Genomic DNA, 27723 nt, shown 5'->3' with positions numbered 1-27723 from the left:
CAAGGGAATCACTTGGAGGGGAAGGTTGCAGTGAGCAGAGATGATGCCACTGTACTTAAGCCTGAGCAACAAGAGGGAAAATTCATCTCAAATAATAATAATAAGGCCAGGCACGGTGGCTCATGCCTATAATCCCAGCACTTTGGGAGGCCGAGATAGGTGGATCACGAGGTCAAGAGATCGAGACCATCCTGGTCAACATGGTGAAACCCCGTCTCTACTAAAAATACAAAAATTAGCTGGGCATGGTGGCGCACGCCTGTAGTCCCAGCTACTCGGGAACCTGAGGCAGGAGAATTGCTTGAACCCAGGAGGCGGAGGTTGCGGTGAGCCGAGATCGCGCCGTTGCACTCCAGCCTGGGTAACAAGAGCGAAACTCCGTCTCACAAAAAATAAATTAAAAAAAAAAAAAAAATTAGGGACAAGTTGCCTAACTCGCCCCCGTCTGATATTTCCTCCAGGCTTCTGCCCTTCACCCCCTCCCGAATGGCGGGTACTTCTTCATTTTGCTTGGGGACCTGCTCCCCTCCTTCGTTTTCTTGTTGGGGATTTTTCCCATCGAGACTGTTTGCCGCTAGTTCCTCTTTAGACTCCATTACTCCTGGGCCTATCCTTGCGGTCAGTTCCTCCTCCCGATTCTCGACGCGAGGTGCACCGCCGCGACACTTAGGCCTGCAGACCTGCTTCCCCTCCGCTTCCTAGTTTCGGGGCCACCCCTGGCCTGGACGTCCTCAGGGCCACCTGGAGCAGGTACCGCTGCTGAGAAGGAAGCGAGCGACCCAGAACTTTAAAATGTATGTTGAATAGCAGTGTTGAGAGAAAGCATTCTTGCCTTGTGCCAGTTTTCAAAAGGAAATGCTTTCAACTTGTGTCTATTCAGTATGTTGGCTGTGGGTTTGTCATAGATAACTCATTATTTTGAAGAATGTACCTTTAATGCTTAGTTTATTAAGGGTTATAACATAAAGGATGTTAAATTTTATTGAAAGATTTTTCTACATCTATTGATATAATCTTGTGGTGTTTGTCTTTATTTCTGTTTATGTGATGAATCACATTTATTGATTTGTGTATGTTGTGGCAATCTTGCATCGAGGGATAAAGCCTACTTAATCACAGTCAATTCACTTTTTTTTGAGACAGAGTCTCATTCTGTCACCAGGCTGGAGTGCAGTGGCACCATATCGACTCACCACAATCTCTTCCTCTCAGGTCAAGTGATTCTCTTGCCTGAGCCTCCCAAGTAGCTGGGATTACAGGTGCCTGCCACCATGCACACCTAATTGTTGTATTTTTAATAGAGACAAGATTTCACCACGTTGGCCAGGCTTGTCTCAAACTCCTGACCTCAGGTGATCCACTCATCTCGGCCTCCCAAAGTGTTTGGATTACAGACGTTAGCCACCACACCCAGCTCATAGTCGATTAACTTTTTGATGTGCTGCTGGATTTGGTTTGTCGGTATTTTGTTGAAGATTTTATATCAATGTTTATTAAGAATATTGGCCTAAGGTTTTTTTGTTTTGTCTCTGCCAGGTTTTGGTATCAGAATGGTGCTGTTCTTAGATAATGAGTTGGAGAGGAGTCTCTTCTCAATTATTTGGAATAGTTTTAGTTGGAATAATACCAGCTCTTCTTTGTATGTCTGGTAGAATTCAGCTGTAAGTCTGTCCAGTCCCGGGCTTTTTTGATTGATAGGCTTTTTATTACTGATTCAATTTTGGAGCTTTTTATTGTTCTACTAAGGGATTCAATTTTTTTTGTTGTTTCTGTTCAGTCTTGGGAAGATGTATTTGTCCAAGAATTCATTTTTTTCTAGATTCTAGTTTCTGTGTATAGAAATGTTTATTGTAGACTTCAATCATTATTTGTATTTTTGTTTGGTAATGTTTGTTTTGTCATTTCTGATTTTGTTTATTTGGATTTTATCTTCTTTTTTCATAATCTAGCTAGTGGTTTATATTACAAATTGTTTCAAAAAATTTACTCTTTAATTTCTCCACCCTTTTTGTAGTTCTTTATGTCTAAATCTTTTTCAGTTCAGATGCGATTTTTGTTATTTCTTGTCTTCTGCTAGTTTAAGGGTTGATTTGCTTTTGCTGTTCTCATTCTTCTATTTATAACATCAGGTTGTTAAATTGAGATTTTTCTAACTTTTTGATGTGAGCACTTAATTTATAGCACTGCCTTAGCTGTATTACAGTGATTCTGCCATGTTTCATTTTTGTTCTAATTTATTTCAAAAAACTTCTCGATTTCATTTGTCATTCAAGTGTAGGTTGTTTAATTTTTATGTAAGTGTCTGGTTTCAAGTGGTTTTATTTGTATTCAATTATATTTTTATCAAGCTGTGGTCTGAGTGTGTTGTTGATATGATTTGGAGATTTTTGAATTTGCTGAGGATTGCTTTAGTTTGTAATGTGTGGTCAATTTTAAAGTATGTGCTCTTTGGTAATGAGAACAATGTATATTATGTTGTTTTTAGATGGAGAGTTCTGTAGGTGTCTGTTAGTACTATTTGGTCAAGTGTTGAATTTAGGTCCTAATATCTTTGTTAATTTTTTTCCCTTAGTAATCCATTTATTAGTGTCTGTAGAGTGTTGTAGTGTCCTACTATTATTGTGTCAGAATCTAACTGTCTTCATAAGTCACTAAGAACTTGCTTTATTTATTTACACCTATAAATTTACATGACACATTTTTTTCTTTTGCTTTTTCCCCCATAAACATTTTTTCAAGTGCACACAGTGTGCCCAAGGCTATTCCACAGATGTCTGAATTCAGTGTCTACTGAAATTCAGATGTCTTGATAATTCAGCATGTTCAGAGATGTAGCTGATGTAGAAGAAAATGTGAATTAGAAATAACAGGATTTAGTTACATAGCTTAAAATAAAGGAGACTATTTTGCTCATCTCTCTTTTCTTGAAGCATTTACATTATATGTAGATATTTATCTCTGCTTTTTGAAATATATGTATGTTATATTAACAGGTAAATAAACCTTTTAGCATTCTTTTTGACTCAGGATTTTCTTTATCTAGGACTTTAGATTCATTGCTTTTTTTTTTTTGCTTTGGCAAAAGTTTATTTATTTTTTATTTTTTGAGATGGAGTCTCGCTCTGTTGCCAGGCACCAGGCTGGAGTGCAGTGGCATGATCTCGGCTCACTGCAACCTCTGCCTCCTGGGTTCAAGCAATTCTCCTGCCTCACCCTCCCCAGTAACTGGGACTACAGGCATGCACCACCACACCCAGCTAATTTTTGTATTTTTAGTAGAAACGGTGTTTCACCATGTTGGCCAGGATGGTCTTGATCTCTTGACCTTGTGATCCACCCGCCTTGGCCTCCCAAAGTGCTGGGATTACAGGCGTGAGCCACCATGCCCAACCTAAAAGTTTATATTTTTTATTATTAGTCTTCTAAAGTAGACACAGATTTGTTTAGATTAATGTCATTTTAAAAGCACACAGAAGTTTAGCACCAAGATAGCATTAAATTTAGCAATACAGAATGATAAAGGCTAAGAGATACTGAGTAAGTTTCTTTGACAGAACACCGATTATCCGAGTTAATTATCTCATATTTGCAGGCTGAAGTACTAGCATTGCAAAAGCAAGAAGAGTTCAGTATATAAACTGTGGAGTCTGTAGTTATATTTTGCTTTCTATTTTATACTTAATAATTAGCATAATTATGTGTATTGTTAGTAGACAACCTGCATTTGTATAAATTAAACAGTATTTTCTACAATTGTATTCATAAAATAGGAGAAATATAAGGGCAAAATATTGACATTGAATGGATGTTTTAATAGTTATTTTACTATTGTTATTTGTACTGTTAAAATGAAGTTTTTAAACTGAATTATGGCTACAAGACAATTTAAAAAAATTTTACATTATGACTAGTACATCAAAATTGTTTATACTTATTTATATCTAATATCCAAAAAATTGCTACCAAATTATTACAGTAAACATTTGTCTACCATGCTTATTAATAAATCCCATATGGATAATTACAGATAAGCACAATTTCAGTGTCTTTCATTTTGGAATGCTGGTATTACAGGACAAAAAACGTGGGTGATGTGGCCACTGAAAAACCATAATAGCTGTTCAGTTAGGTATGTTGCAAGGTAAAATATATTTCACTATATAAACAAAGTCAGATGTCCAATTTTTCTTATCTTCTAAAAGTGCTTATGAAAATCGTCAGATGTATTCCAACGTAGATCTCTCATTCAATGGCTAGGAAATAGAAAAGCAGTAGAGATAGAAGAGAAACCTTAAAAAATTCTGCAGAGAATATTTTCTCCTTTTTCATAGTACTCATGTTTCTCATGCTGAGAGTACTTGTGCACTTTGGGTTTTTTTGTTTGTTTGTTTGTTTGTTTGTTTTTGAGACAGAGTCTTGCTCTGTTGCCCAGGCTGGAGTGCAGTGGTGCGATCTCGGCTCATTGCAACCTCCACCTCTCAGGCTCAAGCGATTTTCCTGCCTCAGCCTCCCAAGTGGCTGGGATCACAGGCACATGCCACCAAGCCCAGCTAATTTTTGTATTTTTAGTAGTGATGGGGTTTCACCACTTTGGCCAGACTGGTCTCAAACTCCTGGCCACAAGTGATCTGCCTGCCTTTCCTTCCAAAGTGCTGGAATTATAAGCATGAGCTAATAGGCACTTTGGATTTTTTAGAGAGAAATTCCTTTAAGGAGAATATTTTCTAGCTGACTTGATCAATTTTATATCTAACCAGACTGTTGTTCTTAAGATGCTTTTAACTTTTTTTCCTCAATATAATCTTGCTCAGACTGAGAGCTGTTTTTCTCTCCAGTGCTTTGTGTGGCTGTTCCAGGGGTCCTATTAGTATCCCATGGGGTCTGTGAATAAGGTGAGCTGTCACAGTGAGAACTCTTAGACGTATTTCTGTCTGGACTCATGCTGGAAATCCAGCAGTATTTTTTCATGTCACAATTATAAACTGAGGCTGAAACACTGCTCCCATTCCCATTATTGTGAAGGTGCAATTCTACCCAGGAGGTCTGCAGCCTCTCCTCCTGCTGCTTAGGCTTCACTCTTTGATGTGGAACCGTGTGCTGCTGTGGCAATTCGGATTCATGTAAAATGTGAGCTGCTAGTTGTGAGCCCTGTGCTGTGGGCTGTACCTCAGTGGCAGATGATAGGGGTTCAAGAGAGGACACTAGTCATCAAGAGAGGGCAAGCAGGATTGCTATAACCCGGTGCTCAGGGAGTAGAGAGTAATTGCTTTAAAATGTAAATAGCTGGGCCGGGTGCGGCGGCTCACGCCTGTAATCCCAGCACTTTGGGAGGCCGAGGCGGGTGGATCACGAGGTCAAGAGATCGAGACCATCCCGGTCCACATGGTGAAACCCCGTCTCTACTGAAAATACAAAAAATTAGCTGACATGGTGGCACCTGCCTGTAATCCCAGCTACTCAGGAGGCTAAGGCAGGAGAATTGCCTGAACCCAGGAGGCGGAGGTTGCGGTGAGCCGAGATTGCGCCATTGCACTCCAGCCTGGGTAACAAGAGCGAAACTCCATCTCAAAAAAAAAAAAAAAAAAAAAGTAAATAGCTGAAAAGATAGCACCCTGGTCAACCATATGTGTGGAAGAGTGAGAGCCTGACTTCAGCAGGCACCTGGCTTCAAGTTGCAAAATTACCTCATAGCATGAAGATGTGAAGAATTTATTTTATTATTGAATATAACAAATTAGCATGCATGAATGGCCTCTCCAATTACCAGGTAAATTCAGGATTAACTATTTATGACATGGTGCTGTATATTCTTCTACTTGTGGGATAATTGTGGTGACCATCTTTCTGTCTTTGCAATCTGTTAAGCAGATTGACTGTGATGCATGATGCATTCAAAATTAATTGTGTAATAAAACACATATCTTGTTTATTTATTTACTTTTTGTGATGGAGTCTCGCTCTCTTGCCCATCAATCATTTGGGAGAATCCATGTATGAACAGGTGAATGTCTGGTCTTATAAGAGGTCTCTGCTAGATCAAGCTGAACCTTTGTATAATAATAAAGTCAAGACACAAGTGTTCAGTCTGTAGCAGCGGGTTCCCTGTTAGGAAGCCTGCAGGGTTAAGCAAGCTATCTGTTGTTATGGTTAAGTCATCTTTCTCTAGCAGACTAGCTTCATACTTTAAAATTCTAGAATCAGTAAGCTGTCTTTCTGCCTTTTGACTTAAAATAGCTTTAACCTGGTGGTATGTACTTACAGTCAAATCTCTCAAAGGTAATCTTTCTGCTTCTACTAATATGGCAGTAGCTGCCACAGCCTGGATACATTGGGGCCATCCACTGGCAACTGGATCTAAGACTTTGGACAGGAAAGTAACTGGCTGTCGGCAGACTCCATGTTCCTGTGTGAGTACCCCTAGGGCTACCCCATTATCCACATTAACAAAAAGATGAAAAGGTTTCACTAAAGAGAGTAAGGCTAGGACAGGGGCAGACATTAACCATGCCTTTAATTCATTTATGAGGTCAGCTTCATCAGAAGACCATATAAGCAGGTCAGGTCCTCTTTTAGTAAGTTTTTCATATAGCAGCTTACTTCTCAGAGCATAAGAGTCAACCACAATCTGCAGTATCCAATGAACTTTAAGAATTTTCTGAGTTCTCATTTGGCTTGGGGCAAGGGTAAGGACACAATTCCTTCAACCCATTCAGGCCCATTCTTCTTTTCCCTGCACTAATTAAATGGCCTAAATATCTGACTTCTGGTTCTACATATTAAAGTTTTTCCTTTGAGACTCACAACCCTTCAGAGTATGGATGATTCAAAAAGTATGTGGAGTACTCAGCTACTGTTTCTGTATCTTCACCAGATATAAGGATATTATCCATATACTGGATTAAACGTAGCTGTGTTGAAATTTCTGTTTTTCTAATTACCTTGTCTAGAGCATAAGTAAAAATGTTTGGCTAGTCTGAAAACCCTTGAGGTAATACTGTCCACCAGTACTGTTCCTTTTGTCCTGTATCTTGATCCTCCCATTTGAAGGCAAATAGATCTCAGCTTCTTTCAGCCAGAGGACAGGCCCAAAAGGCATCTTTTAAATCAATGACAGTAAACCACTGATCACTATAGGGAATTTTACTTTGAATAGTATATGGATTTGGCATTGTCGAGTGAGCAGTTTGTACTATTTAATTTATAGCTCTACAATCTTGTACTAATCAATAGGATCCATCAGGCTTTCTGACAGGTAAAATAGGGGTGTTATATGGGGACATGCAAGGTTCTAGGAGTCCATCTTTGATAAGACCTTCAATCACAGGCTTTAGTCCTATCTGACTTTGAAAGGAAATTGGGTATTGCTTCCTTCTGGCTCCTCCTTCTGGAATCTTTAAATGTATTTGGATTGGGAGAATCCGTAGCTTCCCTCAATTCCCTTCTCTTGACCATACATCAGGATAAATTTTCTTCTCATCTACTGTAGTCAGCAGGTTTAAGGAGATAAAGATTTTGGCCCTATTTGTAATCCTAACCCTAATCTCAACATTAACTATCTTCTTAGTAAATTAGTACCGACTTCAGGAATTAGTATAAATTGATTATTAGCCACCCAATTTTTATATCTCACTTCTGTATTCTCTAGAATCTTGCCTTAAACCCTCCTCCTTTTACTCCAGATATAAGTAATAATTCTTCTGAAGAACAATTTAAGCCATTTGGATAAAGGCCTAAGCAGTGAGTCACTCCAGAATCAATAAAGAATGTTATTAATTTATGGTTTGGTCCCACCTCTAAATTTATTTATCAATGGCTCTTGGTGGAACTTAAAGTAAAAAAGAGCCCCTGAGCCCCCCTTGCTGCTTCTCCTAAGGCAGGCATGAGCAGGAGGACCTCCTTGGTGGTTTCTTTTTTTTTTGAGACGGAGTTTTGCTCTTGTTACCCAGGCTGGAGTGCAATGGCGCGATCTCGGCTCACCGCAACCTCCGCCTCCTGGGTTCAGGTAATTCTCCTGCCTCAGCCTCCTGAGTAGCTGGGATTACAGGCATGCACCACCATGCCCAGCTAATTTTTTGTATTTTTAGTAGAGACGGGGTTTCACCATGTTGACCAGGATGGTCTCGATATCTTGACCTCGTGATCCACCCGCCTCGGCCTCCCAAAGTGCTGGGATTACAGGCGTGAGCCACCGCTCCCGGCCCTCCTTGGTGGTTTCTAATTGAGAGCATTCTCTCTTCAAATGGCCTGTCTTCCCGCATCTGTAACATCTATCTTGCCTACCTTTTCTTCCTATTCCAGGACCCTTTTGCCTTGGCTTATCCTTGTTTTATCTGCATTTCCACCTTCTACAGCACTTGCTATGGTCCTCCCATGTCCAGTTCTGACCTCGCCCTCTCCCTCTCTGCAGACCTGCACCCCAGGTCGTCAGTTGATTTTTTCACTCCAGACATTGTCTGCCCAGTTGAATTTTGCCAAAAAAACCTTTGCCTTTTGCTTTTGTTTCTCTTCATCTCTCCTCACATATATTTTTTGTGCTTCCTCTAAAAGTTCTTCAGTCAACCGGTTCTTCTACCTCTCTATCTTTTGTAGCTTCCTTGCAATGTAAGGCCAGTTGTTTGTGACAAAATGTAATTTTAGCATCCCTTGCCCTAGAGGACTATCTGGATTTAAATCAGCATACTTTATTAATTGTAATCTCAGCCTGTCCAAGAACTGCATGGGTCCTTCATTCTTTTCTTGGTGTACATCAAAGGCTTTAGTTAAGTTTTGAGGTCTAGGTGCAGATTTATTTATCCCTCTGATAATCAACTCTTGCAAATCTGCTGCTGGGTTATCTTGGCCAGCAGGATAATCATGTTTTTAGGTTGCCATGGCAGCTCTGTGAATCATGTTTCATTCTTTAGAGAAGAAGATACCTAGGATCGACATTAACTAGGTTCAGGTATAGAGTTGCGGGCCTAATCACTGATGAATTTGTTCTGCTACCCCTTCTGGATTATCTAGCAGAGGCTTAAGTTGTTTCTTTAGACCTCATACTTAAGAAGCAGTTAAAGGAGCATTTACAAAGCGAATTGTGCCCCCACTTTGTGGGATTTCCTTCAGAGGAAAGAGCTGGGAAACTGACTCTTCGGGAGTGCAAGGAAAGGGAAGATTTTTGAATATCTTTTTTACAATGCTTTATATCTTTTGGAGTCCTCTCCCTAAAGAAGGACATTTAGAAGAACAATGGCAATGATCAGGCTCTTCAAGGTCAGATGTGGAAACTTCTGCTTCTGAATCTGCACCAACCACCTGAGGAGGAGGGGTAGGCAGAACAGCCACCTGAGGAGGAGGGGGAGGCCACAGAGCAGGCTGCAATGGTGTGTTGGGATTAAGAAATGGGGGAAGATGATTCAAATGATTTCACTGTTTTCTTTCTAACTGTGTGTCACAATCTGCTTCATGTTTCAAGTCCTTTAAGGTGTATAAAGAAACAGGTCCTTGCTGCCAGCATAGGGCATAATCTATTTCTTCAGAGGACACAGGACTCTTGTTGTTAGCATACATGATTAAAAGTTGGCAGACCCAGTCTTGATCTGAGCCAAATTTTGGCCAGAAAATGGCAGGTTTTAAAATTGGTTCTTGAGTCCAGAGGAAACAGCAATATTTAATCATTTTTTTTTTTTCTTATGTTTAGTATGTTCATTTTCTTTCCATTGCTTTAACATGAGCCCTGGAGGGATTTGATCACTTTCACCTCTTTTATTTCTACTTCTACCTCCTGTTCCAGTCTTACTAGAAGACTGAATCCCCTATATTCAAAAAGTATATGGTATACTCAAAAAGGTATATTCAAAAAGTATATGGAGTACTCAGCTACTTTTTCTGTATCTTCACCAGATATAAGGATATTATCCATATACTGGATTAAACATAGCTGTGTTGAAATTTCTACTTTTCTAATTACCTTGTCTAGAGCATGAGTAAAAATATTTGGCTAGTCTGCAAACCCTTGAAGTAATACTGTCCACCAGTACTGTTCCTTTTGTCCTGTATCTTGATCCTCCCATTCGAAGCCAAATAGATCCTTCAGAACATCTTTCAGAACGGGGATGTCTTGCCAGTCCTGTCTCTAGAGGCTTGCTGAGGCTCAACCTCACGTACTAGAGGTTTCTTGCCTAATTTATCTGGGGAGGTTTATTTTTCTCCCTCCCCTTCCAGAGATCTCTCACTTTTCTTCCATACAACCACCACCGCAAGCAATGATGCTTGTGACCACTCACACACACTCAGCCTTCCAGAAGTTGACCACCAAGAAAATATTTTGTCGCCCTCTTGTGATATTTCTTACCTTGGCCTGTGCACAAGGTTGCCTGGCTACCACGGTTCTGCGAACTTTCCCTTCTCCCACATTGCTGAAGATCCAAATATATTCCTCACACCAAGTAGGTCCTGGCTCTCTTCTCCCCAGGCCACTGCAAGGAGGTGGTGGGGTGCCTCCCCACAAGAGAGGGCCAAGGACTTCCCAGAGGAAAATGGAATACTGATGAGCCCCCACCTGTCAGAAATGGGTACTTGGTGTTGCAAAAAATTAACACTGAAACTGTGGATTAGTCAGCAAGGTCAGTTGTTACTTTCTGCAGAAAGGGTGCCACTCGATAGCAGTCTTGCAGGAGAGCACACCTGGACAAGGATACAGAAGCATTTATAACTTGATGCAACCATCCTACTTCTGTGTCTAGTTTCCTTGGCTGGAACAGGACCTCACCCTCTAAGTTTGACCTGATTGGCTAGCAACTAAAATTTTCCTAAATAGGTAAAGGCAAGAAAGGACAAAGAAAAGAGGAAATGACTTGTGGAATGCTGATAAAGGCAAAAGGACTCCTTAATAAGGGCAAAGGAGGAAACTATAAGCTATTGCTTGCCTAGGCTTTCCCAGACATGTCAGGGTGAATATTTGGGACAGCCAAGGAATCTTTGAAGAGGAACTTCTATTTTATTTTCTACAGTAGACATGGAGACATGAGAATTTCCACTTTACCCTTCCTCCTCTTGCTAAAATGCCCACAAATGCAAGTAATCTATTTATTCAGAGCCTAAATCTGCAGCTCCAAATTCTGAATCTAGGTCTTGAGATTGGAAAAATAAAATAAGAAAAAAAAAAAGTTTTGTCTGAGGAATGCAAGTCCTTCTAGTTGTCAAACTCAGACATTAAAATAAGAGCACAGTTACGTCTTTTTTCCCCTTTTCAATAATGTATTTGTCTCTTGAAAGCATTTGTTATTGCCACCAGTAGCTATCACTTAAACTAATAATGCCACACTGGACACTATAATTTATACTCTAAACCTTAATGATGTATGTCAAATCAATAATCAATGTTATTTCTATAAGTAAATAAAAATTTCTGATAAATTCATACCTGTCCAGTCTTTCTCTTTTTTGGGCTTTACGTATATACTTGTAACTGGTGCCAAAGAATGTTTAGATTTCAGGCAACTTGAATCTTTGCTCCCAGGTTATAATCCTCATGCTTGGCCCAAATAAACTGTCTACTTATAATCATGTTGCCTCAGCTTATTTCTTTTAGGTAGGCATATTATTTAGAATGTGCTAGAGCAGCCTCTATGAGGGGATTTCTCTTTTGATTGTACTCCACTTGCTGTCACACCCAAGAATGCAAAGCCAGGTTGATCTGACCTAGAGTTTGCACATAAGGTCAGACTTCTGCCTGGGATTCACAAGGCACAGAAAGTTTTTGGATTAAGAATGTACAGAAAACAAACAGGAGACATTTCTGCATTGTAGGATGTCAACATAGATGTCTTAAAGTTACCATTTGACAGTGTGGCTCTTTGAGCTTTTCAGGTCTTGTCCAGTGACCTGATACAGTTATGTGAGGCTCCAGGTGTAAATAGCATCTGATGTCAGAACCTGTAAGTGTAAACAAGCATCTTCAGAGTAAGAGATGAAGGTCACAAAGTATCCAGAGCCATGACCAAACTATACCTACGTGTTAAATGTAATACTAGAGTATTCTTGTCCTTTTTTTTGTTTGTTTTTAACCCCAAATTTGGCTAATCAGAATTGATAATTGAAGTTCTAAAGCTTCACTAGGGCAGTCGAATTTCTTATTTAGACTGAGCCTCTCCTCCCTTGCTTATTGATGGGACATCAGCTCAGAAGCACTGGGAACCTTCTCACAATCATCTAGACATCTATTAGACATTTGAAAATGTCCAAAACAAAATTGTGTCAGGCTGATAAGAGTAGTTAATTCTGCTTTTGTTCAGTTTAAGTGAAATAATTTATTCTGTGCTTTCCTCCCCTCGTACATGAGATTTCTTTGGTTGGTACCCAGAAGAGAGTTTCTCCAGTTCTCTGGTACTTGAGTGCAAAACAAGGAGGAGGTCTGGAGACTCAAACAGATAAACTAATAGTTTCTATTTCATATGGCCATTAGAAAAATAGATGAAGCAGTTATGACCTTTACCATCCAGGAGCTTTTAGTCTAGACCAGCAACTAGATAATGGCTCAACTGAGCATCATATGGTGGGTGCAAGGAATAGATATGTGCAAACAAACTTGGGTTTTATTTGGGTTACTTACTTTATATTGTGAATTTCTATGTTATTACCTAAAGGGATATTTATGGACAGAAGGGTTATTATTATTCCATTCTTTTTACCTTGCCAGGAATACATATTTATCTTATAAAATTATCCTAGAAAACTTTTAAGAGATTTGTTGAAATTGGTTATTAGTATATGTTATAAAATTGACAGGACAGTGGCTAAAAAAGATTAAAGTTACACAAACTCTGGGATTTAAGTTTCTCTTAGGTAAGTTTATAAAAACAGAACATGAAATACCCAGTGTTATAGAGAACAGAATTCTACATAGGATCCTCTCCCTGCCCCAGTTCTATTTAGGTTCACCCTCTATAAAGGTCTTACTAAGGTCTGGCCCAACCCTGGAGTTTTGCCTCACATAACTGTTAAGAGATGAGAGTTTTGAATCCTTTTGCCTTTCTAGAGCTGACGCTCACAATTTTTTAAAAATCAAAAAGCAGATAAATGAGATAAATAAAGTATGTATTATAGGGTCTTAATTTGTTATTATTACAATTGTTTTTTGAGACAGAATTTTGCTCTTGTTGCCCAGGCTGGAGTGCAGTGGCACGATTTCGGCTCACTGTAACGTTTGCCTCCTGAGTTCAAACAATTGTCCTGCCTTAGCCTCCTAGCTGGGATTATAGGCATCTGCCACCATGCCTGGCTAATTTTTTCTATTTTTAGTAGAGATGGGGTCTCATTATGTTGGTCAGGCTGGTCTCAAACTTCTGACCTCTGGTGATCCACCCACTTTGGCCTCCCAAAGTGCAGGGATTACAGGATTGAGCCACCACACCTGGCCTATTTTTTTTTTTTTTAAGCAATGCTAGCAGAGAAAGTCCAATTTGCAACTTGTTTTCTATTTCTGCAGATTCAGTAGTTTTTCCACAAATCACAAAAAAGTAAATATAAACAATACTTTTTCTGCTAAACTACATAAACTCTTTCTGTGTCCCTTTTAGTTGTCTGTATTTAGGTTTTATTCTATACATTAAAAAAACAAATCAATGACAGACAATCAGAGGAAGAAATAAAAATACTAGACTCCTTATCTAAAATCTGGGAATTATTCAAGACAGTACCAGCTCCCAGGGTGTTATGATGATTAAATCACACAATGTTTAATACCCAGTACAGTGCTTTCTAACATACTCTTGAGCATATAGTACCTGCTTAATAAACATTACATTCGTCCATGTGCACATGTTGGTTTCCAAATGTAAACTTATTCAAACATTGCTGAATTCTCTTTGTTCTTGTAAACTTTAAAGAACCAAAAAGAATAAGGAAATTGGTTATATTCATTTTTCCTAGAAGTATGTGTGTTGTGACAAGGGTGCTGAGTGTAAGGGACTCTGTGCTGTGCCTGCTTTCTCTAACTAATGCTAATGATGAGCCCAGGGGAAGCAACATCAGCATTAACAGGAAACTTGAGGCCGGGTGCTGTGGCTCACGCTTGTAATCCCAGCACTTTGGGAGGCTGAGAGGGGCGTATCACCTGAGGTCAGGAGTTCAAGACCAGCCTGGCCAACACTATGAAACCCTGTCTCCACTAAAAATAGAAAAAAAAAAAAAAAAAAAATTAGCTAGGTGTAGTGGCAGGTGCCTGTCAGGAGGATGTGACAGGAGAATTGCTTGAACCTGGGAGGCGGAGGTTGCAGTTAGCTGAGATTGCTCTATTGCACTCCAGCCTGGGCCACAAGAGGAAAACTCCATCTCAAAAAATAATAATAATAAAATAAAAAAGCTGATTTAAACAAGATGGCACTTTTTTCACAAAAACTTCTTAAGAAATTTATTAAGAGATACCTGCTACTTGGGTGTTAAAGACTATTTAAAATCACTGTTAAAAATTACAAATTTCGAGGTAACTTCCAACAACATATCTTTTCCATCTGAAAAATACATATAACTGATTCTGTATGATGTAGATACAGCACTGAAAAGTGTACACATTTGTGTTTATGCCCTTAATTTTATACTTTATTATTCAGAAAAGTATTATGGATACACTGGTGTTGTGGATCTTACGCCATTCTCTTCTCAGGAGTAGAGAATACATTAGGAAATACTTCTGTGTAAATAAATATTTTATTAAATAATTTCAGTCATTCTTGTAAGTCAGAACTAGTTCTATTTACTCTCTCAGTTTACCTGTAATCAAGTTATAAATTCTGCTGTCTACCTGGTAAGTGTGTGTGTGTGTCTCTATGTGTGTATGTTTGTTTTTCAGGGACTGCTGACATTTAGAGATGTGGCCATAGAATTCTCTCTGACAGAGTGGCAATTCTTGGACACTGCACAGCGGAATTTATATAGGAATGTGATGTTAGAGAACTACGAAAATCTGGTCTTTCTGGGTGAGGATAACTTCAACACACAATTCCAAACATACCCTAATGGTTTCACTTCTCTTTTTGGTAGAATGTGTTTTGGTAATATATGCTTTGCATAAGTAAATTTCAGATCCCTGTTTTCAAGAAAATCTTGGGGATTTGTCCATGTATAAAATAATTTCTGAAGATGTTTCATCTTGACCTGAACTTTCTACATTTCTAAGGTGATCTGTATCCTTCACTCTAGATTAGCAGTAATTTCATTAATTTAGTTACATAATATATTGTTGTCCATACCTTAAAATCTAATTGCCAATGCCAAGTTTTGATTCAGTATTACTGGGTAGTGAAATTAATAACCTACAAATTTAAAATTATCTGTTAGAAATCAGTATTTCATGATTACATTATAAAAATATTTTATTACACCCTCTTTCCTGAACATATTACTAGGTTGGTAATTGGAGAATATGAGCAAAATTTATGTTACTTATTTGTAATAAAACAGGTATTGCTGTCTCTAAGCCAGACCTGATCACCTGTCTGGAGCAAGAAAAAGAGCTTTGGAATATGAAGAGACTTGAGGTGGTGGATAAACCCCCAGGTAGGTGAGAGTGAAGGTGAACACAATGGATAACACAGATGAGAGGTCTAAATATTAAAGAGAAAGCCAGTTGTTAAAATGTGAGTTGGAAAGCTATGTTCCATTAGAATAGTTTCTGGAAAGCCTGAGTTTTTTATTGGTTTTGTTTTGTTTTTTTCCTCTCATAATTGGATATCTTCTGTTTTACACTTTTAAATTTTCTAAAGATTCTACTTTCTTTTGGTGATCTTTCAAATTTCTAGTGAGAGCAACTGTCCTCTTCATGGCATATAAAAAACTGCACAGTCTGACTGCTTTTACATTATTTTTGGGAACACAAAGATCTGCATAATTTTGAAAAACTCCGTTAAACAATTTTTTAAGTTTTCTTTTTGTATCGTGTAAAATGTGAGTAGTAGTTTCTGTTTCATTTTTTCTGTTCATTATTCTGCACATTTCATCTTGTTTGTATGACTATAGTCTTGAAATATAGTTTGAAGTTGTAAAGTATGATGCCTCTCTGCTGTTTTTTTTTTTTTTTGAGAGAGAGTTTCGCTCTTGTTACCCAGGCTGGAGTGCAATGGCGTGATCTCAGCTCACTGCAACCTCCGCCTCCTGGGTTCAGGCAATTCTCCTGCCTCAGCCTCCTGAGTAGCTGAGATTACAGGCATGCACCACCATGCCCAGCTAATTTTTTGTATTTTTAGTAGAGACGGGGTTTCACCATGTTAACCAGGATGGTCTTGATCTCTTGACCTCATGATCCACCTACCTCAGCCTCCCAAAGTCTAGGATTACAGGCGTGAGCCACTGCGCCCGGCCTTCTCTGCTGTTTTTTAAAGATTACTTTGACTAAAGTTTTTTGTAGTTATATGTAAATTATAAAATTGTGTTTCCCATTACTTAAAAAAATTGCCACTGAAATTTTGAAGGAGAGTTTATTGAATCTGTAGATCACTTTGGATAACATGGCACTTTAGCAGTATTTATTCTTTAAATGCATAGACATAAAATATTTTAAAATTTATTTCTTTTCTAATTTTTTTTAGTGATATATCACTGTAAAGATTTTTTACCTCCACTGTTAAATTTGTTCTCAGAAATTTATCTTTTTTTTTTTTTTTTTTTTTTTTTTTTTTTTTTTTTTTTTTTTTGAGACGGAGTCTCGCTCTTGTTACCCAGGCTGGAGTGCAATGGCGCGATCTCGGCTCACCGCAACCTCCGCCTCCTGGGTTCAGGCAATTCTCCTGCCTCAGCCTCCTGAGTAGCTGGGATTACAGGCACGCGCCACCGTGCCCAGCTAATTTTTTTGTATTAATAGAGACGGGGTTTCACAATGTTGACCAGGATGGTCTCGATCTCTCGACCTCGTGATCCACCCGCCTCGGCCTCCCAAAGTGCTGGGATTACAGGCTTGAGCCACCGCGCCCGGCCAGAAATTTATCATTTTAATGCTATTGTAAATAAGATTGTTTTCTTCCTGTTTTATCAGAGAGCTTAAGTGTATGAAACCCTATCTTGTATGTACATTTTATATTTTCCTAATTTACTGATTATATTTGTTAGTTTAGACAGGTTTTTTTTTTGGACAGAGTTTTGCTCTTGTTGTCCAGGCTGGAGTACAATGGTGCAATCTCAGCTTACCTCAACCTCCGCCCTCCAGGTTCAAGCAATTCTCCTGCCTCAGCTTCCCGAGCAGCTGGGATTAATTTTGTATTTTTAGTAGAGACAGGGTTTCTCCATGTTGGTCAGGCTGTTCTCTAACTCCCAACCTCAGGTGATCCACCCACCTCAGCCTCCCAAAGTGCTGGGATTACAGGCGTGAGCCACCACACCCAGCTTTAGACAGGTTGTAATGTACTGTTTATGGTTTTATATATACATAAGATCATATGATTTACAACCAGCAAGTTTTTACTTACTTGTTTTCAATTTCAATAGCTTTTTTATTTTTCGACTAATTCTTCTGCCACATATTTTCAACAATATGTTAAAATACAAGCACTGACAATGGGCACAATATACTTTTGCTTTGGTGTCTGTGAATTTGATGGAGAAAACACCTCTTCAAGTTTTTAGAAACTGCTTTCAGGAGATAAATATCTTATTTTGTTGGGCCCCCAGGCCCTCTGGGTTTGTAGTAAAGAATGATTGCAGTTTGGTCACAAGGCTACTGGGTCAGCACTAGGGTCTACCTTTAGTTGGCTTGGTACAAGGGGATTTGGTAGTTGTAATTCCATTTTATATTTTGGATAGATTGAATTTTTGTTGGTTGCTCTATAGGGAAGACACTAGCATAGGTTTCTGCAGTCAAGTCTGCATATGGTGCTTATATCAAAATGTGGATGAGTACAGCTTTCACTGAGTACCAGAAAGAATTTTTCCAGGTCACTGTGTGGGTTCCTAGGTAGGCAGAACTGGCCATGAACTGTGGCTGAGAGAGCTGAAACTGAATCATTGAACTGCTTCAGGGACCACAGTAAAGGCCAAGGTCTGCAGGCCTGCCTGCATGACTATAAATGAATGTCTTCCTCCAGGCCCCTGGAAGGACAGGACCTCTCTCAGATTGTGGCTGGGGGGAGTTTGAGATGATTACACAGTAACTTCAGAATTCTCTGTTGTGACAAATTAGGTAGCCAATTTCCAAGTTGTAGCTAAGAACAGGGATCCTGTAGTTTGCTATCTAAATGAGGGCCTGCCTTCTGAAAAGAAGACTTTTCAATCTTGGGCTTTATCATATCTTCAAAATTCCCTCTCTGGATCTCAAAGCTCTGTTAAAGGCACTTATTTTTGAGATGAAGTCTTGCTGTATAATTCAGACTGGTCTTGAAATCTGACGAGAAGCAATTCTATAACCTGAATGTGCCATGTAGCTGTCATTACAGGTTTGAGCCATGAGGCCTGGCTCTCTCATAAAGGTATTTTTGTCAGAGATGGCTGACCAGTTGTCTTGCTGTGCAGGGAGTAAGAAAATGGGGCACCTTTCATTGTTCCACCTTACTGATTTCACTCCCTTTATACATTTTTATTCTTGATTTTCTTTTACAAATTTGTAATCATAGATTCAGAGATGTAGAATACTATTCTAGAATTTACAAGTTATGTCTGAAGTAAATTAGGTAATTAGTAGACACTCTATATTTACTAAAACGGTTACTTATAAATTTAAGTTTGCTATAGGCAAAAAGGAATTGTAGGATTTGTACCCACTTTTTTAGCCTATATCTAAATATCAACATACTTTATTCCCAAATATTTGTTTTATATATCAGAGGCTCTAACAATATTCTGTTTTATATATACATATATACACACAGACACACACACACACACACACACACACATACATTTATTTAGCAATGTAAAGCTATTCTTTGCTTCTAAAGTTGGATTACAGCAGTTTCATTTTGTGTAAGAAGAGCATATATTTAAGACATAAAAAATATTTCTAATTTCTTTTTTTTTTTAAGACAGTCTTGCTCTGTCACCAGGCTGAAGTGCAGTGGCATGATCTTGGCTCACTGCAACCTCTGCCTCCAGATTCAAGTGATTCTCCTGCCTCAGCCTCCTGAGTATCAGGGACTACAGGTGCACACCACTTCGCCCAGCTAATTTTTGTAGTTTTAGTAGAGACGGGTTTTTACCATGTTGGCCAGAATGGTCTAGATCTCCTGACTTCATGATTTGCCCGCCTCAGCCTCCCAAAGTGCTGGGATTACAGGTGTAAACCACCGTGCCCAGCCAATATTTCTAGTTTTAAAAAAATGTTTATTTGAAGTTTTTAATTATAATATTTTATGATTATTCTGCATTTTCTCTGAAATTTTATAGCCATATAGTGTATGTCAATGATTTAATATATCTGCCTTCCATGAGTACACAGTTAGTCAAATATTGTAGTTATCTAGACAAATTCTTTCTTAATAGTATATCAATATTGCAAACCAGAATTTATGAATAAACTATTATTGTTTTTCAGTCTATATTGGTTTTATAATGTAGATTTCTTAACATCAATTCATTGTGGTTTTTGACTTTACTTATGTACTATAATACTAGATAATTTGCAATTCTATTTTTACGCTTTAAGTCAATGTGGAGTTTAACTATAAATCAGCAGTATGCCTATCATAGTCAGATTATATATGTGTGCATTTATTTAAATATAAACCTAATTTAATTTATGGCTTATCTCATATATATTCTTTCTTAGCTGAATGGTTGTTTTATCTTGTCTAAGTAAATAGGGAAATAGTCTTATTTTCACCATGTGTTTAATGATGAATATATATTTCTCTGATGTGAGAGAAACACTTTTGTGATTTAAAGGTAATTTTTGAAAAAAATGTCACTCTGTATGTTTTCAGTTTTTCTTTGAAAAACATTTTTTGTAAAAACACATAAAATTTACCATCTTAAATTTATTAAAGTGTATATTTCAGGACCAGGCATGGTGGTGGCTAACATCTGTCATCCCAGGATTTTTGGAGGCAAAGTCAGAAGAATAACTTGAGCCCAAAAGATTGAGACCATCCTGGGAAATGTATGGAGATTCTTTCTGTACAAAAAAAAGTATAAAAATAGCCAGGCATGGTGGTGTGCACCTGTAGTCTCAGCTCTTTAAGGAGAATGATGATGATGGATTATGTGAGGCTGGGAGTTTGAGGCTTCGGTGAGCCATAATTGTGCCACTCCCCTCAAGCTTGGGTGACAGAGTGAGACCCTGTCTTAAAAAAAAAAAAAAAAGCTGTACATTTCAAGATTGTTTAGTATATTCATATAGTTATATAAAAGAGTTCTATAATTTCCTATTTTTTTGAAAGTAACACTCAATACCCATTAAGTAACAACTGCCCATTTTGCCCTCTCCCCAGCCCTTGATAAACACCCTTCCATGTTTTGTTTCTATGAGTGTGACTAATTAAGATATATAAGCGGAATCATATAGTATCCATAATTTTGTTACTTATTTCATGTGACATATTATCATAATTTATCTTGAAATATGACAAGATTTTACTTAAAGCTGAATAATACTCCATTGTGTGTGTACATATGTGTATATATAGATATGTATATATGTGCACATATACACACATATAGTGTATATATATAACAGAATATATATATAAACATAATATTTATATATATATATATATATATAATGTTTTTTAATGTGTTTATAAGTCAAGGAACATCTAAGTTGTTTTGGCCTTTTAGCTTTTGTGAATACTGGTACAATAAACATGAATGTTCAAATGTGTCTTTCAGGTCCTGTGTTGCATATTTTAGATATAGATTCATAAATGAGATTGCTGTATTTTATACTTTTATTTTTAATTATTTGAGAAACACTTATACATTTTAAAATAATAGCTACATTCTTCTTTTCTACCAACATTCTACCTGACTTTTATTTTTATTGCATCATAAACAAATTTGGTATTTCTAAAAAATTGATAGTTGCCATTCTATTAAGTGTGAGATGATTTTGTTTTTCAATGTAATTTTTATTCATTTCTTTACAAATGGTAATTCTGCATGTTTTTTCAAAGCTTTTTTCCATTTATATATCTTGATAAAAATTTAGTTCAGTTATTTCTAAATCAAGTTATTGAACTTCATTGATCAGTTTTAAGAGTTGTTTATATATTTTTAATATTAACTCCTATCATATGTGATTTGCAAATATTTTCACCCATTTTTTAAAAGGCATTGTCACTCAATTAAATTTTTCTTTGACATGCAGAAATTTTGAAGAATGGTGTAGTTATTTTTTTCTGTTTTTTTTTCTTTGTTGCTCATTCATTTAATGTTGTATCTAAGAAAATGGTGTGTCAAGACCAATGTCTTGTCTTCTCCCTTTATTTTTTTCTAAGAGATTTTTTAGGTTTTTTTTTATGTTTAAGTACTTTATTTAAAATGCTTTTCATATCTGTTTCAAGGAAATGATCTCATTTTATTTTATCAGTGTTGATAACCTCATTTTCAACATGAGTTTTTTTGAAGAGATTATCTTCTCTCTATTGTGTGCTTATGGCAACTTTGGGGAAAATCATTTGATTATATACAGAAGGGTTTATTTCTGGGCTATTATGTTCTTTCACCTGTTTATCTGTGTATCAGCACCACATTGCACTATTTAGCTTTTAATATGTTTTGAAATCAGAAAGTATAATGCCTCCTTGTTCTAAAATGGGTGTTTGGCTATAGTTTATAATTAAATCTTAAAATTTAAATGTTTGTACAAAATTGTGCTATTGGGATTTTTATAGAGATTGTAATAAATATGTTCACCACTGACATCTTTGAATGATTAATTTTTTTTACCTTTACAGCAAGAATATGTTAAAGAATATGTTTTATTTTCATATATTTTTGGATTTACAAGTTTTAATTTTAAAACAATTTCTTGTGTTATTCGGCTTTGTTCAGAAAATGTGTATAATTTGGGTCTTCTTAAATTGATGTCTTGTTGATTGAGGCAGGATCTTACTCTGTCACTCAGGCAGTAGTGCAGTGGAATAATTTTGGCTCACTGTAGCCGTAACCTCCCAGGCACAAGTGATCCTTTCACCTCAGTCTCCCTAGTAGCTGACACTACAGAAATTCTTTACCATGCCTCACTAATTTTTTAATTATTTGTAAGGACAGGGTTTCACTGTGTTGCTCAGGCTGGTCTCAAATTTTTGGCCCCAAGTGATTCTCCCATCTTGGTCTTCCAAAATGTTGAGATTATAAGCATGAGCCACTGCACCCAGCTGGTATTCTTAAATTTAATAAGATTTGGTATGTGTCCTAACAGAATAGACCAGGTGCAAATAAGTATATTGTGTATTATCTTGCTTTTGATTTAAAAAGATTCTACATGTCTGTTAAGCTGAATTGATCTGCAGTATTGTTTGGATTTCCATGTTCTCCAAATCTTATGCTGTAATGTAATCCTGAGTGTTTAATGTGGGACCTGGTGGGAGGTATTTGTGTCATGGGGGCAAATTTCTCATTAATGGGTTGGGACTATGTTTTTTGTTTTTTTGTTTTTTTGTTTTTTGTTTTTTTTGGAGACGGAGTTTCACTCTTGTTACCCAGGCTGGAGTACAATGGCACGATCTCGGCTCACCGCAACCTCCGCCTCCTGGGTTCAGGCAATTCTGCCTCAGCCTCCTGAGTAGCTGGGATTACAGGCACGTGCCACCATGCCCAGCTAATTTTTTTTTTTGTATTTTTAGTAGAGACGGGGTTTCACCATGTTGGCCAGGATGGTCTCGATCTCTTGACCTAGTGATCCACCCACCTCGGCCTCCCAAAGTGCTGGGATTACAGGCATGAGCCACCGTGCCTGGCTGGCACTATGTTTTTATTAATCAAAGTGCTTACACTCTCTTAATTCAAAGGTTGGTTCATTAAAAGAACCCAGCTTCTTTACCTCACACTTGCTCTTTCTGTTACCATCTAATATGTCCTGTTACTCTTTGTCTTTCACCGTAATTGTAAGCTTCCTGAGATTCTCACCAGAAGCAGATGCTGGTACACACTTTTTCTACAGTCTGCCAAACTGTGTGCCAAAAAAACCCAAAAACCGAAGAAAAAAAACCCTCTTTGCTTTATGAATTAACCACTCTCAGGTATTTCTCTCTGTAAAACAATTGAAGTTGGAAATTTACTTCTAAAGACATTATGTTATATTGGGGAGCAGATAAAGCTGTCTTGGGTAAATATAACAGACTTTTTTTTCTCTTCTATGAGGCTCTTTATATTGTGCTCACCTCGGGTACTGCACACAAATTTATACATTTTTCACAAAAGTATTTTGGTCAGGATGTGCTTGTTAAATTTATATGTCTAGTAAGAAATTATGGTCTATGACATTTTACTATGCCATCTTGCTTATGTAGTTTGTGAAATTTTATAGATTAGACTTGGAAAGTATATTCATTTGAGTCTAGCAATTAATGTGTTATTTTTATTTCTTTCAGTACTATGTTCTCATATCATCCAAGACCTTTTGCCAGAGAAGAACATAGAAGATTCTTTTCATAAAGTTACACTGAGAAGAGATGAAAAATATGAACATACAAATTTTCTGTTAAAAGAAGGCTGTAAAAGTGTGGATGAGTGTAAGATGCAGAAAGAAGGTTATAATGAACTTAACCAATATTTCCCAACTATCCAGAGCAAAATATTTAAATGTGATAAATGTATGAAAGTCTTTTATAAATATTCACATTTAAATACACATAAGTTAAGACATACTGATAAGAAACCTTTCAAATGCAAAGAATGTGGCAAATTATTGTGTATGCTTTTACACCTAACTCAACATAAAAGAATTTATACTACAGTGAATTTTTACAAATGTGAAGAATGTGGCAAAGCTTTTAACTATCGCTCAGCCCTTACTACACATAAGATAATTCATACTGGAGAGAAACCTTATAAATGTGAAGAATGTGGCAAAGCTTTTAATCGGTTTGCAAATCTTACTAGACATAAGAAAATTCATTTTGGAGAAAAACTCTACAAATATATAGAATGTGGCAATGATTTTAATCAATCCACAAACCTTACTACATATAAGATAATTTATACTGGTGAGAAACCCTACAAATGTGAAGAATGTGGCAAAGCTTTTAACTATCGCTCAACCCTTACTACACATAAGAGAATTCATACTGGAGAGAAACCCTACAAATGTGAAGAATGTGGCAAAGCTTATACAGAACCTGCAACCCTTAATAGACATAAGAAAATTCACACTGGAGTAAAACCATACAAATGTGAAGACTGTGGCAAAGCTTTTACATACTCTGCAACCCTTACGAGACATAAGATAATTCATACTGGAGAAAAACCATACAAATGTGAAGAATGTGGCAAAGCTTTTAACAAATCCTCAATGCTTACTGCACATAATAGAATTCATACTGGAGAGAAACCCTACAAATGTAAGGAATGTGACAAAGCTTTTAACCAATCCTCAAAACTTGGTAAACATAAGAAAATTCATAATGGAGAGAAAACCTACAAACACAAAGAATGTGGCAAAGCTTTTAATCAGTCCTCAAAGCATACTACACATAAGATAATTTATACTGGTGAGAAGCCCTACAAATGTGAAGAATGTGGTAAAGCTTTTAACTATCGCTCAAACCTTACTACACATAAGAGAATTCATACTGGAGAGAAACCTTACAAATGTGAAGAATGTGGCAAAGCTTTTAACCGGTTTGCAAACCTTACTAGACATAAGAAAACTCATACTGGAGAGAAACCCTGCAAATATAAAGAATATGTCAAAGCTTTTAATCAATCCTCAAACCTTACTACACATGAGATAGTATATACTGGTGAGAAACCCTACAAATGTGGAGAATGTGGCAAAGCTTTTAACTATCGCTCAACCCTTACTACACATAAGAGAATTCATACTGGTGAGAAACCCTACAAATGTGAAGAATGTGGCAAAGCTTTTAACCAGTTTGCACACCTTACTAGGCATAAGAGAATTCATACTGGACAGAAACCCTACAAATGCGAAGAATGTGGCAAAGCTTATACAGAACCTGCAATCCTTACTAGACATAAGAAAATTCACACTGGAGAAAAACCATACAAATGTGAAGACTGTGGCAAAGCTTTTACATACTCTGCAACCCTTACGAGACATAAGATAATTCATACTGGAGAAAAACCATACAAATGTGAAGAATGTGGCAAAGCTTTTAACAAATTGTCAATGCTTACTGTACATAAGATAATTCATACTGGAGAGAAACTCTACAAATGTAAAGAATGACAAATCTTTTAACCAGTCCTCAAAACTTGGTAAACATAAGAAGATTCATACTGGAGAGAAACCCTACAAATATGAAGAATGTGGCAAAGCTTGTACACACTCTGCAGCCCTTACTAGACATAAGATAATTAATACTGTAGAGAAACCATACACATATGAGGACTGTGGCAAAGCTTTTCAACAAATCCTCAATGCTTACTGCACATAAGAGACTTCATACTAGAGAGGAACTGTACAAATGTGAAGAATGTGGCAAGCTTTTAACTATCGCTCACACCATACTACACATAACAGAAATCATACTGGAGAGAAACCATACAAATGTGAATAATGTGGCAAAACTTTTAACTGATTCTCAACCCTTACTAAACACAAGAGAATACATACTGGAGAGAAATTGTTTAAATGTGTAGAATGTGGCCAAGATTTCAACCGATCCTCAGCACTTACTGAACTTAAGAGAATTCATATTGGGGAGCAACCTTACAAACGTGAAGAATGTTACAACGCTTTTAATCAGTCTGCAAACATTAACCCTAAGAAAATTTATACCAGTGAGAAACTCTACTAAACCAGAATGTGTGACAACAATTTTGACAACACCTCAACCTTTTCTAAATATAAAAGTAATCGCACTGGTGACGGACCATAGAAATATGAAGAATGTGACAAAACCTTCAAAACATCTGACTTATTTTTAAGTAAGATAATTTTTACTGGAGAAAACACCTACAAGTGTAAACAATATTGTGAAACTTCTAATTAATATTCACAACTTACTGCACAGGAATGCACTTATACTTGAGAAAAATTGTACAAATAAAAATAATGTGAAATAACCATTAATATTTGATCACATCCTACTCAACATTAGAGAGTTGGTAAATAAAACACATAAATGGAATTACTGTTTTACCTTTAAAGAAGAGGCCGGATGTGGTGGCTCATGCCTGTAATCCCAGCACTTTGGGAGGCTGAGGTGGGTGGATCAAGGGGTCAGTAGTTCAAGACCAGCCTGGCCAACGTGGCCATAGAAACACCATCTCTACTAAAAATACAAAAATTAGCCAGGCATGGTGGTACACACCTGTGATCCCAGCTACTTGGGAGGCAGAGGCAGGAGAATTACTTGAACCTGGGAGGTGGATGTTGTGGTGAGCTGAGATCACATCACTGCACTCCAGCCTGGGTGACAGAGCAAGACTCCATCTCAGAAAAAAAATAATAAAGAGTATTCATTTTGAAGACAAAGATTACAAATATAAAGAGGGTTGTAGTAGCTTTACTTGTATCACAGATTTGATTGTACACATTTTGTACTAGAGAAAAACCCTGAAGCAGTTTCTCAAACTTTGCTCCACATCAGGAAATTTATATAGGGGAAAAAAAAATCTTGCAAATGTTATAAATTTGGAGAAAAATTGTTTCAATAACTATTGCTTAGAAAACACCAGAGGTTTCATACTAAAGTATATTTTTGCAGATGTAGTAAATATGAAAGAATGTTTAATCCAAAATGAAGTCTATGTAAATACCAGAAAATTCACAATAGAAATACCTAAGGCACTGAAGCTATAGACATTACAGTAAATCAGAGTGCTGAGTATAGAAAACAATCAGAACTAAAGTTGGTAAATAAATTATTTGTATGTCACTTTAAAAGAAGTAGAGTTTTTTAAGTGTTATAATTACATTCAAAGTATACTTTTGTCCTTAAAATTACAGATATTTTAAAACATGAATAATGATGCAATTCTCTCAAATTACTTCATGCTCTTTTTTAATTTCTACTGTATTCACCTGTGAAAGCATGTTACTAAATGTTACTGCATCAAAAATATGTTTTCTTTTTTAATTAGTAGGGATTATTTATGACCTTTTCTATGGAAGGGAAAGGGAATTAAAATGTAAGACACATGATGAAATTCTAAGTGGAGAGACTCTTTTTGGTTAACACATAGTATTAAGTAATGCATGAGTTAGGTGTTCGGAGTAATAGTCTACATTATAGTGATAACATTTTAAATTTTAGTTAAAATTTAAATTAGCAGTACATTATTTTAATAATGGTACTTTTATGTAATAGAATACAGTACATTATTAAGTTTTTAGATTGTGTGAACTGAATTTTTTAATTAAAGTTTTTTTAAAAAGTTAAAACCACTGTGCATTCAATAAAGTGTTATTATACCTTTAACTTTAACCTAGTCAACCTTACTCAAAAGATGTGGGTAAAAGATGATAACAATATACTATTTGGTAACGCAATGGACTAACATCGCTAGTAATCTCTTTTGCAGTGACTTTAAACTGCAGAGCAGTTAAACAATATTATTCCTGGCCGGGCGCAGTGGCTCACGCCTGTAATCCCAGCACTTTGGGAGGCCGAGACGGGTGGATCAAGAGGTCAAGAG

The 27723-nt window shown here is 37.0% G+C and overlaps 1 pseudogene; it reads left to right on the top strand.

Annotated features, from left to right (window-relative positions):
* Window positions 1-27469, top strand: part of LOC105726276 (zinc finger protein 85-like) — a 53715-nt pseudogene extending 26246 nt beyond the window's left edge.
* The last annotated feature ends 254 nt before the right edge of the window (window positions 27470-27723 follow it).

Source organism: Aotus nancymaae, unplaced genomic scaffold, assembly GCF_030222135.1.
Source record: "Aotus nancymaae isolate 86718 unplaced genomic scaffold, 86718_ANA_hifiasm-v0.15.2.pri h1tg000028l, whole genome shotgun sequence".
Lineage (NCBI taxonomy): Eukaryota > Metazoa > Chordata > Mammalia > Primates > Aotidae > Aotus > Aotus nancymaae.
The sequence above is the reverse complement of the archived record's forward strand: the minus strand, read 5'-3'. Positions and strand labels throughout refer to the sequence as shown.